The 15,244-nt window shown below is 48.5% G+C and overlaps 1 protein-coding gene across 1 annotated transcript in view; it reads left to right on the forward strand.

Annotated features, from left to right (window-relative positions):
• Positions 1 to 837: 837 nt before the first annotated feature.
• The window catches only part of MPP2 (MAGUK p55 scaffold protein 2), a 93,706-nt gene continuing 79,299 nt past the window's right edge, over positions 838 to 15,244 (forward strand). Inside the window, exon 1 of the mRNA XM_068262568.1 lies at positions 838 to 909. The gene's annotated coding sequence lies outside the window, so the exon portion shown is untranslated. The remainder of the gene's footprint in view (positions 910 to 15,244) is intronic.

Consider the following 15,244-nt stretch of genomic DNA (forward strand, 5'->3'; position numbering starts at 1 on the left):
TCAGGGTCTACGAAAAGTATTAGGGCTCTTTCACAGTAGGACGTTGCGTTGTGATGCAACGTTAAAGTCGCAACGCAGATTACAAAGCAATACACCCCAAAAAAGTCACAACACAACTTAATGCCCTGTTATCGCATACAGGCAATGAAAAGTATGCTTCCAAGTCAGTACTGAGCATGTACAAACAGTCCAACACAGCTAATAACGTGTATAACGCACAGCATGCAATACTTTCACTTAACGTGCAGCAGTAGACACCAACACAATGTCTGCACTGTGAATGGGGCATTGATTTTTCATTGCTGTGAGTTATTCTGCGTTAAATTGTGTTTTAACGTCCGACTTTAACGTAGCATTATGAAAGAGGCCTTAGAGGCAGTGGATCAGCAGGACTGCCAGGCAATTGGTATTACTTAGAAGGAAATAAATATGGCAGCCTCCATATCCCTCTCACTTCAGTTGTCCTTTAGGGCCCATTCACACTAGAAGCGCTTTTCTGAGCGTTGTGTGATTAGCATTTTTTAAAGTCGCTCCCATTCACTTTCATTAAAATCACGGTAAAAATCTTGGAAAACTCACAGCGATGTTGCGATCGCTTACGCGAAAATCATGGCAATTTTTTTGCAACTTTTACCGCGATTTTAATGAAAGTGAGCGATTTTAAAAAACGCTAATCAATCGCGAAATGCTCAGAAAAGCGCTTCTAGTTTGAATGGGCCCTTAGGCCTGGCTCACACTATAAGGCCTCTTTTCCACAAACTGTTGAGCTGTGTGCTCAGCAAGCAGTTGCCAGGCAGCAGTGAGCAGTTACCAGGCAGAAGCACACAGTTGTGAGAGTTGGAGAGGCATTTCACTGTTTGTAAACAGTTCGTGGAAAAAAGGCCTACATCGCAAGTGCTAAGCGCATTTGTGAGTAGTTCTGTTAAGTGATTCCTGGCATTTTTTGAGCGATGTGCATTTTTTACAAGCGATTTTGTATGTGTTTTTGTTTCTGGTAGTTGCGATTTTGTGTGTGTAGACAAACAGGTGGTGCACTCTTTGACCCACAACTGAATGCCTTTTAAAACAAATTTGCTTGAAAACATTTTCAAAATCGCTGATCAAAGTATTTTTATAGCGATTTGGGATTTTTCCTATAACTTGCATTTAGGCGTGAAACGCTCAGAAAATAGTGCAAGACCTGCATTTGCAATTGGAAAGAAAGTTTATCGCTCATGTGAGAAAACTCACATAGGATTTCGGCCACGTCCATTCATTAAACAGGAAAAAGTCACTGCAGTCCACTCTGCAGGCAGAGGCTGAAGAGTGGCTGACCCCCACACAACCTCAGTGTTGGCAGGGCCGGAGCTACCATAGGAAAAAATAGGCAGTTGCCCCAGAGCCTGTAGGGGCCCCCAAGTTGTCCCTCCCCCATCTGAACTGTTGCTCCCCAGGGACACTGCAGAGTCTGTTAAGTTGGGGGATGATTGGGGGAGGGTCAGTAGCCAGCTCAGGGTCCCAGGAGGGAAATTTGGCTGCAACAAAGGGCTTCTGAAGACGCTTTTTGGTCAGGGTGGTGTCTGTTGGGGGGCCCCCAGGCTAATCTTGCCCTAGGGCCCCATTGTAACTTAAACCGGCCCTGAGTGTTGGTAAAGTTGTGTGTGACAACGGTGCCAATCTGGTGGCTGCATTGAAAAGTGGCAGATTGACTCTTCTGTCTTGCATGATGCCACATGTGGTAAAGGGAACCTGTGGTGAGCAGTGCTGCTCAGATACCCCTTTTCAAAATCTGGATTGGATCAGGATACCCAGATAGCCGATTCAGGTCGGATATCAGAGTTCAAAATTTCCCAATCCGAATCGGATATCCGACCCCAGTATCCGCGATATCCGGGCAAATTTGGATATCTGCATAGAAAAACTGGAAGTGGTCTTTCAATTGCTTTAAAACCATTTTTTAGGGTAAATGAGGCATGTAGCATCATTCATTTTTAAAGGGAAACACTAATTGATGATGTGGGGACTTAAAATCCACCCCCCCCCCCAAAAAAAAATGGCTGTCAATTAACATCAGGCCTAGGTTCCAGACAGCGGTCGTGCAGCGCACATTGTGTCCAAAGTCCAACCGCACAACTGGGACATGGCAGTTTTCAGCCCAGACATCTCCAAAAAAATTACGCAGCAGTTGTGTTTTGGGTTAAATAATATAGGTGGTATCAGCACTGCAGCAGTGGCCTGTGGCACCCTGGCGGTGTGGGCAGCAGGAGCAGGGCAATGCAGCAGCAGGTGTAACGTCTGCCAGGAGCAAGCCGGACGTGGCACTTGGCAGTGGCATGTGGCACGTGCAAAGTGCCACCTGCAAAGTGCAAGGTCCCACGTGCCAAAGGCCACGGACCAAATGCTGAGTGACAGTCAGACAGCAGAGGAGAAGACACTAACTGCCACTGCTCAGCAGCACAGCAGTTCTGTAGTAAGCTAACACAGTAGTACTACTACTCTAACAACTATTAGCACTGACTGCAGTACTACAGTACTAACTACACAATAACACAGTAATCCTATTCCCTAATCCCTAACCTAACCTATACTGTAGCTAGCTAAGGCTAATACGTGGCCAGAAGGCAGCAGCTTGCCTGGTCTGTGCAGAGCACACACACAGACACATAGCAGCTGCAGCAGCCCTGTAGCACACACTCTGAGGGCTGGAACCCACAAGGGCGATTTCAGGGCATTTTTGGAGCGTCTGAAAACACTAGTGTTTTGTAAAAACGCTCAGCTACTGTTAATGGATGGGGCAACTTCAACTGGAGCGATTGCAATTAAGAAAAAACGCAAGCGCAGGACATGCAGCATTTTGGGAGCGTTAGCACTTCAATGTGAAGTATATCATCGCTGGCGTAATCACTCAGCAAAACCTGCACGGAGCGATTTTGCTAGTATTTTCAAGTTACTACACACTGTAACAATTTAAATTAATTGAAAGGACCAATCAGACTTCAAAATGCTAATCGCTACACAACCGCTGGCAAATTGATACATTTTTAAAATCGCTCCCTAAAACGCTTATTAAACTGCTTACAAACTGTTAATACAAAATGCTAGCGCTTGCGATTGCGTTTTGCAGTGGGTCCCAGGCCTCGATGTCACGCAATGAAATCAAGCTAATTGACAATACAATAGTGTAGTGATAGTGAAGGGGTTAATCACTGAACAGCTTTAGGTTTATCACTGTATACAGCACTTGCTAGGCCAGCAGCACTGGAGCATGTCTCTCAGTGAGCATTCACAAGCAAGGACGATCTGTCTCATCATGGCAGCCCTCCTTATTATACAGGGGGGATGGCCAGTGTTCCTTTCTGTGATTGGGTGCCAGGGCTTAGGCTGGGAGGCCTCTGATTGGCTCAATGAGGTCAGGTGGGGCTGGCCAGGGTTCCCCTCTGTGATTGGTTGCTACTAGGACTTCTGCTGGAAGCCCTCTGATTGGCTCAATGATGTCCTGGACATCATACAGTATCTCAATAGTCAGATTTCTGCGGATATCCACGGATATCCGCGGATAGCCGCATTGCCAGCCAACTATCCGCAGATAGCTATCCGGATTTCTGTAGAAATCTGGTATCTAAATTCGAATTGGATAGCTGGAAAAAGGTTGGATATCCGGGTTACCTGGATATCCGGAATCTGGATGAGCAGCACTGATGGTGAGAGGTAGTGATGCTCGGATAGTACTTTTTAAAATCCGAAATGACCCCAATCCGGATACCTAGATATCCGGATCCGGCTCGGATATCCGAATCCGGCCTTTTAGATATCCGCGTGAACGCGGATGTCCGGTCGCATTATCTGCGGATATCTGGCCTATTCGGATATCTGGATAGAAAAACCGGAAGTGCCCTTTAAATAGCTTTAAAAGGGGTTTTGAGGGTAAATGAGGCAGGTATCATCATTATCTTGCAAAGGGAAACACTAATTGATGATGTGGGGACTTCAAATCCCCCGCCCCCAAAAAAATGACTGTCAATTAACATTAGGCCTAGATTCCAGACAGCGGTCATGCAGCCCACATTGGCTATCATTCATAAAGCATTTCCGCATGCGAAAATGCTAAAAACAGCTGACTTTACCGACCACTCTTTCCGCATAAAAAAATGACACTACCGAGCAGAGTGATAAATCACCGCCTTGTGCGGTGATTATCGGAACAAATGTAGCAAAATGTTTATTCATAAAGATCACCGCAAGCGGTGAGAGGTCGGGAAGTACCGCTCCCTGTGATGTGGCGATACCAATGCAAGTGAATGGAGACACACAGACCTCCCAGGCAGCTGCAGCAGAGCGGAACACGGAGAAATGTATCAACTCGGCAGCTTCCGTGTCTCCGCCTGCCTACCGCCAGCCTAGTTCGGGGAATCTCCGCACTGCCACCGCACCTGGATGGTTTTTTATGAATGCCCACCCAGAAGTCTAAAACACCGGCAGCGGTGTTTTCCCGCACTGATTCCCTGTACCGACAGCTCCTTTATGAATGATAGCCATTGTGTCAAAAGTCCAACCGCACAACTGGGACATGACAGTTTTCAGTCAAGACACCTCCAAAAATTGATGCTGCAATTTTCTTTTGGGTTAAATGTAGGTGGTATCAGTGGCCTGTGGCACCCTGTCCTGGCGGTGGGAGCTGCACAAGCAGCAGGAGCAGGGCAATGCAGCAGCAGCAGGTGTAACGTGTGCCAGCCAGGAGCATGACGGACGTGGTACGTGGCACTTGCCAAGTGTCACGTGACAAGTGCAGAGTGACAGACAGCAGAGGAGAAGACACTAACTGGTGCACACTAACACATTAATGTTAGTGTGCACCAATTAATTAATAATTAACAATAGTGGAGTGATAGTGAAGGGGTTAATCACTGAGCTTATCACTGTGTACAGACCTTGACCCAGCAGCAGCACTGCAGCTGTACAGCACACACTCTGAGGCCTGGAACCCACTGAAAACCGCAAACGCAAAATGCTACCGCTAGAGTTTTGTCTGAGCGCTTTGCAAGCGGATTCATGCGCGTTTGCGGTCGCGTTTTGCAACATTGTATTTTTTTGCTCAGCGGTTGTGTAGCGTTTTGCGTTTTTATCCTGATTGGTCCTGTGAATTATTTTTAATTTTGTTACAGTGTGCTGAACCGCAAAACGCTAGCAAAACCGCTCAGTTTAGGTTTTGCTGAGCGTTTCTGCTAGCGTTTCAATACTTTACATTGAAGCGCTAACGCTCCCAAAATGCTGCATGTCCTGCGTTTGCGTTTCTGGGAAACGCAAACGCTCCTGTGGAAGTTGCCCCATCCATTAACATCAGCTGAGCGTTTTGGCAAAACGCTAGCGTATCGCAGCGCTGCCAAAATGCTCAAAAAAATGCTCTTGTGGGTTCCAGCCCTAACTGTCACACTATGAGACATCAGTCAAGCTAATTAACGATTACTATAGAGTAGTGAAGGGGTTAATCAATGAACAGCTTTAGGTTTATAACTGTGTACAGCCCCCTTGCTAGGCCACCAGCACTGCAGCATGTCTCTCAGGAAGCATTCAGCAAGCCATAACGATCTGTCTCATCATGGCAGCCCTCCTTATTATACAAGGGGGGCTGGCCAGTGTTCCTTTCTGTGATTGGGTGCCAGGGCTTAGGCTAGGAGGCCTCTGATTGGCTCAATGAGATCAGGTGGGGCTGGCCAGGGTTCCCCTCTGATTGGTTGCTAGGGCGTCCGGCTGGGAACCCTCTGATTGGCTCCAGGACGTCATCACCTTAGTTACAGTATTTCGGATCCGGATATCCGCAGATATCCGCAGATATCCGGGTCATGCGTCAAACTATCCGCAGATAGCTATCCGGATATCTATAGCTATCCGGGATCCGGAGTCTGACCCGGATAGCGTAAAAAATGCTCGGATATCCGAGTTACTCGGATATCCGGGATCTAGATGAGCATCACTAGTGAGAGGGATATGGAGGCTGCCATATTTATTTCCTTGTAAACAAAACCAGCTGCCTGGCAGTCCTGTTGATCTTCTGGCATACATAGTGTCTGAGTCAAACCCCGGAACAAGCATATGACTAATCCAGTAAAACCTGAGTCAGCTGAGTCAGAGCTCCTGATCTGCGTCATGCTTGTTCAGGGCCTATGGCTAAAATGTATTAGAGACACAGGATCAGTAGGGCAGCCAGGCACCTGGTATTGCTTAAAGGAAATAAATATGGCAGCCTCCATACCACTCTCACCTCAGATTCCCTTTAAATCTGACTGTGTAATGGTTTGTACCCCAGATTCCAGGACTTGAAGCAAGCCAGGAAAGGGGCTGGACACTTCCGACGATCCTACAGGGCCATGACTCGCCTTTGCTGAGATGCAGAGGCAGTACAACATGCCTGTGACACTCCTTATTTGCGACAGCCCACCAGATGGAATTCCACATTGCTGATCAGCGGCGTAACTAGGAGCCACCGGGCCCCCCTGCCGAGATTCTGACTGCACCCCCCCCCCCCGGTGCCCACTCAGGGGCTGGGCTGGAGGGGTTGCAGCATGAGGGGGAAGCCGTGGCCACATATCGGCGGGGAGGGGCTTCAAAAAAGTGTCTGTGCAGGCAGCGGCAGATATACATAGCTTCCTTGCGCTCTACCGCGGATGTACCTTGTGCTAGTGTCTGACGCTACTTCCTGTTTATACTGGAAGTAGGGTAAGACACTAGAGAGAGGAACATCAACGGTGGAATGCAAGGAAGGTATGTATATCTGCCGCTGCCCGCTGCCTGCTGCCACTGATAGATGCTGGAGAGGAGAGCCCAAGGTGAGGGAGGGGGGAGGGACCGTCCCCCCTCGTCGCCAAGAGTGTGGCCATGGGTTTCTCCTCATGCTGCGACCCCTCCAGCCCCCTAAAATAGCTCTGAGCACCCCCATGGGTGCAGGGGCTGCGGCCCCCATTGTTACGCCCCAGTTGCTGATGTTGGATTGGCTGAACCAGCAGCAATATGTTGTTAAAATCGCAATCACTGACGCCAGCGTTTTGTGATTTTGTGAGCGACTTTATTTTCTCCCCCTCCTGGCGTTTACCTTTGCGCTACAATTTTTTGTAAAGCACTTTTCAAAACGCTTTTGCAGAGCGATTTGTTTTTTTCACTTCCTGAAGCAAGTCAGGAAGTGAACGCTTGGACTGGGAAAAGAATAAATACAATGTATTTATTCTTAAAAGTGTGAATGCTGTAGCCGGATAAAGCGATTTTGTGAGCATTTTGCATTTTTTTCCCATACCTTCCATTGTAGCAAAATCGTACTAAAAATGGTGCAGGCAGTGCTTTGCTGAGCAGAAAGCAGACGAAGCGAGCTGATATGAACTATCCCATAAGGATTCATTGCACAAGCCATTTTAGGGCGTTTTTTAAAATCGCCAGCACTCAAAAAAAAAAAAAAACCCAAATGCCCTAGGTGTAGAGATGTCGCGAACCTCCGATTTTCGGTTCGCAAACTTCCACGGAAGGTTCAGTTCGCGTAAAAGTTTGCGAACCGCAATAGACTTCAATGGGGAGGCGAACTTTGAAAAATAGGAAAAATTATGGGATAGACACCAAAAGCCCCGGGGAAAAATCTGGATTTGACGCAAGGCAGTGTTTTAAGGGCAGAAATCACATTGAATGCTAAATTGCAGGCCTAAAGTGCTTTCAAACATCTTGCATGTGTATACATCAATCAGGTAGTGTAATTAGAGTTCTGCTTCACACTGACACACCAAACTCACTGTGTAACACACCGCAAAGTACCAGCTGTTTGTGTAGTGACGGCCGTACTGGACTGGTGCGCACCACGGCCAGAGTGCAGGCCGTGGCAGTTTTCCAGCCCATATGGTCACCAGGCTGTGGTAGCTCAATGATAGAACAACAGTGACTGTCCAGCTGATCAAATTTGGTCTGTCCACAATGAAGCAACGACCTTATTATCTTCTTGTATGTAGGTAGGCATAGGTAGGAGTCCCAGTATAGGTAGGTAGGCAATAGGCATAGGTAGGTGCCTCAGTTAGCTAGGCATAGGTAGGAGACCCAGTATAGGTAGGTAGGCATAGGTAGGTGCCTCCGTAGTTAGCTAGGCATAGGTAGGAGTCCCAGTATAGGTAGGTAGGCATAGGTAGGAGTCCCAGTAGTTAGCTAGGCATAGGTAGGAGATCCAGTATAGGTAGGTAGGCATAGGTAGGAGTCCCAGTATAGGTAGGTAGGCTTAGGTAGGTGCCTCAGTAGTAGAGTGACCATATTTTTGTGGGTCCAACCTGGGACGGGGGGGGGGGCGTGGGGGGGGGGGGGGGGCGGCGCGCGCAGCGCGCCGCGGCGAAAAGTGGGAAGGAGTGAGGAGCACGCAGCGGCGAAGACTGGGGGAGGGGGGCGCCGAAAAAATGGGCGTGGCCATGACATTGTATGGGCGGAGCTAACGTAATGATGTAACAGCGAGGCATAAGAAAGCAGTGTTTACGCCATGATGTGGACAAACGAGACTTTGTATCATGGGTGTGCAGAAACTGTGTGATGCTAATAGTATACCGTAACCACAAAGCAGCAAACATAGCCATCTATGACCATTAAATAATAAATGCAGTAACAGTTACCCCGGACACCAGAAAATAAACGCAATAGGCAACATGTCAGTATAAAATAAATGCAATGCGGGCAAACATGTCAGTACAAAATAAACGCAATGCGGGCAACATGTCAGTACAAAATAAACGCACTGCGGGCAAACATTTCACCAGAAAAGAAACGCACTGCGGCCAAACATTTCACCAGAAAAGAAACGCACTGCGGGCAAACATTTCACCAGAAAAGAAACGCACTGCGGCCAAACATTTCACCAGAAAAGAAACGCAATGCGGGCAAACATTTCGCCAGAAAAGAAACGCACTGCGGGCAAACATTTCGCCAGAAAAGAAACGCAATGTGGGCAAACATTTCGCCAGAAAAGAAACGCACTGCGGGCAAACATTTCACCAGAAAAGAAACGCACTGCGGCCAAACATTTCACCAGAAAAGAAACGCAATGCGGCAAACATTTCGCCAGAAAAGAAACGCACTGCGGGCAAACATTTCGCCAGAAAAGAAACGCACTGCAGGCAAACATTTCACCAGAAAAGAAACGCACTGCGGCCAAACATTTCACCAGAAAAGAAACGCAATGCGGGCAAACATTTCGCCAGAAAAGAAACGCACTGCGGGCAAACATTTCGCCAGAAAAGAAACGCAATGTGGGCAAACATTTCGCCAGAAAAGAAACGCACTGCGGGCAAACATTTCACCAGAAAAGAAACGCACTGCGGCCAAACATTTCACCAGAAAAGAAACGCAATGCGGCAAACATTTCGCCAGAAAAGAAACGCACTGCGGGCAAACATTTCGCCAGAAAAGAAACGCACTGCAGGCAAACATTTCGCCAGAAAAGAAACAATGCGGGCAAACAATAACATTTCACTAGAAAAGAAACAATGCGGGCAAACATTTCACCAGAAAAGAAACAATGCGGGCAAACATTTCACCAGAAAAGAAACAATGCGGGCAAACATTTCACCTGGAAAAGAAACAATGCGGGCAAACATTTCACCAGAAAAGAAACAATGCGGGCAAACATTTCACCTGGAAAAGAAACAATGCGGGCAAACATTTCACCAGAAAAGAAACAATGCGGGCAAACATTTCACCTGGAAAAGAAACAATGCGGGCAAACATTTCACCTGGAAAAGAAACAATGCGGGCAAACATTTCACCTGGAAAAGAAAGCATTTACTCACCTGGCAGAAGTGTCCGGCCTCTGGCGCGCTGCTCCGTCCCGGGACCGTCTTCCTCCTCCTGCTCTTCTCTCCCGCGCTGACAGGGCTACGGCAAGATGGCGCCCGAAGCCCTGTACTAGTGACACAAATAGGTCTCCAGTACAGGGCTCCGGCAGCCATCTTGCCGTAGCCCTGCTCGCCTGCCGGTGTCGGAAACAGACACCGGAAGAGGAGGCTGGAGCGGGGCTGCGGGCAATGAACTGGCACGGCGTCTATAGACGCCGCTGCCAGTTCATTGAGGAGAGAGTGGCCAGAGTCCCGAGGCCGGGACGTCCCGCTGCTGAAAGCGGGACGTTTCCCGGGACCTCATTAAGCCTGGGACAGCGGACCCCGAATCCGGGACGTGTCCCGGGCAATCCGGGACGTCTGGTCACTCTACTCAGTAGTTAGTTAGGCATAGGTAGGAGACCCAGTATAGGTAGGTAGGCATAGGTAGGTGCCTCAGTAGTTAGTTAGGCATAGGTAGGTGTCCCAGTATAGATAGTTAGGCAGGGCCTGGCTGGCACAGTAATAACAATTACCAAGGTCCAGCTGCAACAGATAGGGCTGTATAATGTCAGTGTCAGTGAGCAACACACACACAAAAAAAAACACATCAGGAAAACATTAGAGCTCTCAAAAGAAGGGTGAGCTGAGGGGTGCTATTTTAGCAATAACAATCAGCCAGGAGCAAGCCAAGAGCCTAACTAATCTTTCCCTAGGAGAAAAAATCTGCAGCAGCTCTCCCTAGTCTGTCTATTTGCAGCAGGCACACGAGTGAGTGTCATGGCCAGCGAGCCTGCCTTATATAAGGGGGGTGGGGCTCCGGGCCTTAGTGTAGCCTGAATGGCTACAATGTGCCTGCTGACTGTGATGCAGAGGGTCAAAGTTGACCCTCATCGTGCATTATGGGGTGAATCGAACTTCCGCAAAAGTTTGCCTGGTGCAGGCGAACGCGAAACCCCAAAATTCGCCTGGAACCGGTCGCCGGCGAACCGTTCGCTACATCTCTACCTAGGTGTGAACAGGAAATGAGTACCTGTGTACACTGGCTAGTAGGACAGTGTACCCCCCGATGTTCGAATCAAGAAAAGGTAAACATTTCCCATGTGAAAGGGAGTAACAGCTACTGCTTGGGATGAACTTCAATCCTAGGTTAAAATTCCTTTTTAAGCTACCCATACATGGGCCAATCACAGCTTTTCAGCAAGCACTCAATCGCCACATTGTTTAAGGGGCCCCGTGGCCCTGGGGCAAACTGAAGCATTCGGGGGCCCCCCTGCGCAACAACCTCCCACCTCTAACCCCCCTGTTACCTATCTGCTCCCCGGGGCCCTGAAACAGCGAGTGAAAGAGCAACAATAGCTACCCATCATGGGCGTCCGTAGAAAATTTTCCGGGGGGGGCAAAAAGTGGGGAGTAAAAAGCGCGCGCCGCAAATTTGGGCTGCCTTAAAATGGAGCTACGTCATTAGCCGAAGAATGGGTGTGGTCATGAACCAGAATGTGGGTGTGGTCATGGGTGGAGACAAGTTTACATGAACTAAGCAATGGTGGGACATTCGATTAGGACAGTGGTGGTAAACCTTTTGGAGGTCGAGTGTCCAAACTGTCCAAACTTTTTTTCTGAACTACAGAGAGCGACTTCTTAATCCTGAGTGGGGACAGGTCTAATCTCCCCACCTGCTAATACAGTGGTTGCCTGGAGGGCAACCTTTGTTTGTGAGTATAAATCTCATTATACTAATTTCCATCCATTCTACAAAACATACTGCACCATATCGGGCTCTCGGTGTTCCCCTCCCCTATTATTTTACAAACTGCAAAGTCACTTTACTATCACAAAGTGCCAACAGCAATTTAAACTAAATACAAACGTTTTAACTCATACATGAACATTATGGAAAATTAAGTTGAAAATAAACTGTGAAGTGAAGATAAACAATTTCATCCATCGTACTCCTGAAAAAAATTATTCATTTTTTTTAGAACCTCCCAGTTTCATTTTCTGTTTTAAAAAGCGGAAAAAGTAGGTTTAATGCTATTGTCTCATATGATGATAATTCAGCTTTTCCCATAGTCTCGCAGTTAGCAATCATGTGACCCCCAACAAGACAAATTCAGCAATCATGAGGCCCCCCTCCCCATCAAGACAAATTCAGCAATCATGAGGCCCCCAACATGACCAACTCAGCAATCATGAGGCCCCCAACAAGACAAATTCAGCAATCCTGAGGCCCCCAACAAGACAAATTCAGCAATCATGAGGCCCCCAACAAGACAAATTCAGCAATCTTGAGGCCCCCAACAAATCATGAGGCCCCCAACAAGACAAAGTCAGTAACCATGAGGCCCGCAACAAGACAAATTCAGCAGTCATGAGGCACATAAATAGACAGCTTTTCACATAAATAGGCAGAATGCCCCCTTAATATGTAGACACCTCTCACCTGGCAGCAGTTCCCCAAAATACACTCAATATGACAGCAGTGGTTCCACAAAAATAGGTAGCCCCAGGTCTATAGGTGTCCCCAGAATAGGTGGCTAGCGGTAGAGATGTCCCCAGAACTGGTAGCCAGGGGTAGAGATGTCCCCAGAACAGGTAGCCAGGGGTATATGTGCCCAGTATATGTAGGCAGGGGTATATGTCACAGTATATGTAGGCAGGGGGATATGTCCCAGTATATGTAGCCAGGATATGTCCCAGTATATGTAGGCAGGGGTATATGTCCCAGTATATGTAGGCAGGGGTATATGTCCCAGTATATGTAGGCAGGGGGATATGTCCCAGTATATGTAGGCAGGGGGATATGTCCCAGTATATGTAGGCAGGGGGTATATGTCCCAGTATATGTAGGCAGGGGGTATATGTCCCAGTATATGTAGGCAGGGGGTATATGTCCCAGTATATGTAGGCAGGGGGTATATGTCCCAGTATATGTAGGCAGGGGGTATATGTCCCAGTATATGTAGGCAGGGGGTATATGTCCCAGTATATGTAGGCAGGGGGTATATGTCCCAGTATATGTAGCCAGGGGGATATGTCCCAGTATATGTAGGCAGGGGTATATGTCCCCAGAAAAAGTAGCCAGGGGTATATGTCCTAGTATATGTAGGCAGGGGTATATGTCCCAGTATATGTAGGCAGGGGTATATGTCCCAGTATATGTAGGCAGGGGGTATATGCCCCAGTATATGTAGCCAGGGGGATATGTCCCAGTATATGTAGCCAGGGGGATATGTCCCAGTATATGTAGGCAGGGGTATATGTCCCAGTATATGTAGGCAGGGGGTATATGTCCCAGTATATGTAGCCAGGGGTATATGTCCCAGTATATGTAGGCAGGGGTATATGTCCCAGTATATGTAGGCAGGGATATATGTCCCAGTATATGTAGGCAGGGGTATATGTCCCAGTATATGTAGGCAGGGGTATATGTCCCAGTATATGTAGGCAGGGGTATATGTCCCAGTATATGTAGGCAGGGGTATATGTCCCAGTATATGTAGGCAGGGGGTATATGTCCCAGTATATGTAGGCAGGGGTATATGTCCCAGTATATGTAGGCAGGGGTATATGTCCCAGTATATGTAGGCAGGGGGATATGTCCCAGTATATGTAGGCAGGGGGATATGTCCCAGTATATGTAGGCAGGGGGATATGTCCCAGTATATGTAGGCAGGGGGATATGTCCCAGTATATGTAGGCAGGGGTATATGTCCCAGTAAATGTAGCCAGGGGAATATGTCCCAGTATATGTAGGCAGGGGTATATGTCCCAGTATATGTAGGCAGGGGTATATGTCCTAGTATATGTAGCCAGGGGGATATGTCCCCAGAAAAAGTGGCCATGTGTGCAGGAGGAGGGGAGCAGCGCAGAGAAGAGGGAGAGCTATGTGCACTCACCTTAGGGGGCTCTCCCTCCCTCTCTCGCTCTCCCCTCCGGAGTCCGGAATGAAGTGTGCAGCGGCTGGCAGTGGGCGGAACTTACCTCCTCTCGTCGCACGCGCCGGATGGATTAGCTGCTACTCTGGCCTGATCCAGACCAGAGTGCGGCACCAGAACTTCCGGCGCAGGAGCGAGAGGAGGTAAGTTCCGCCCGCTGCCAGCCTCTGCACACTTCATTCCGGAGGGGACAGCGAGGGAGAGAGAGCCCTCTAAGGTGAGGGAGGGGGGGGGGGGGGGGGAGACGTCCGCCCTTCCCCACTGTGCCCATAGCTCTCTCTCTTCTCTGCGCTGTTCCCCTCCTGCTGGCTGCACGGGCACGCGGCCAGGGGGGGGCAGCGGGCGGCCAGGCTCGGGCAGATGCCCGGTTTTGCCATATGTGCGGACGCCCATGCTACCCATGGGTCCTAGCGAGCGGGCAACGGCTGCACATCCCGTGCACTCTGTCTCCCTCCTTCTCTACGACCCGGCGTGTCATGTGTAAACACGCACCAGGTCATAGAGAAGAAGGGAGACAGCGCACCTCAGAGTGCACAAAATGTGCAGCCGCTGCCCACCCACCGGGACAGATAAGTAATTATTGCCACTTTTACACTTGCAAAGCCAGGGGGGAAGGCAGCATTAGGCAGGGTCTGCAGTGCAGGGGACCCTGCAGAAGTCGGGGCCCCAGGGCAATTGCCCCCTTTGCCTCTATGGCAGCGCCGGACCTGTCAGTTGAAATTACAGTTTAGTAGAACTCTGACAGACTGAACTGTCACTGTTGTCCCACTCGATGTATTGCAATGCCAGGTGGAAGGTCTTCCCTTGCACACTTAGGCCTAGTGCACACCAGAGCGGTACTGCTGCGGTTTGCGATCCGCTTGCGGGTGCGGATCCGCTAGGGTAATGTATTTCAATGGGCTGGTGCACACCAGAGCGGGACGCGTTTTGCAGAAACGCATACTCCCGGGCAGCTGCAGATTTTGGATTGCGGATGCGTTTCTGCCTCAATGTTAAGTATAGGAAAAACGCAAACCGCTCTGAAAAACGGCACCTCAGAGCGGTTTGCCAGGCGTTTTTTGTTACAGTAGCTGTTCAGTAACAGCTTTACTGTAACAATACATGAAATCTACTACACCAAAAATGCTTCACAAAACCGCAAAATGCTAGCTGAAACGCTGCAGAAAAAGAAGAAAAAGCGTTTCAAAATCTGCTAGCATTTTGCGGATCTGCTAGCAGGTTTTGGTGTGTACCAGGCCTTAGTGAACATTTTCCAATATGTCTCATCACCCTTTTGCTTGGTAAACTGTCTGATGTTGAGCATACTGAGGGTAATAGATCACTGACAGATGTCATCAAAGTGATTGATCAGAAAAATTATACAGCAAGCCAAAGAGTTGGTAGCGTATATTTTGGGGAGAACAGATGTTCAGCAGATTTGATCAGTGATTGAATCAATCAGAAAAGTCAATATGTGTATGGCTGAGAATTTAATAGGATAGATTACAAGGTGTCTCTATACAAATC

This window comes from Hyperolius riggenbachi, chromosome 12, assembly GCF_040937935.1.
Source record: "Hyperolius riggenbachi isolate aHypRig1 chromosome 12, aHypRig1.pri, whole genome shotgun sequence".
NCBI classification, from domain to species: Eukaryota; Metazoa; Chordata; class Amphibia; order Anura; family Hyperoliidae; genus Hyperolius; species Hyperolius riggenbachi.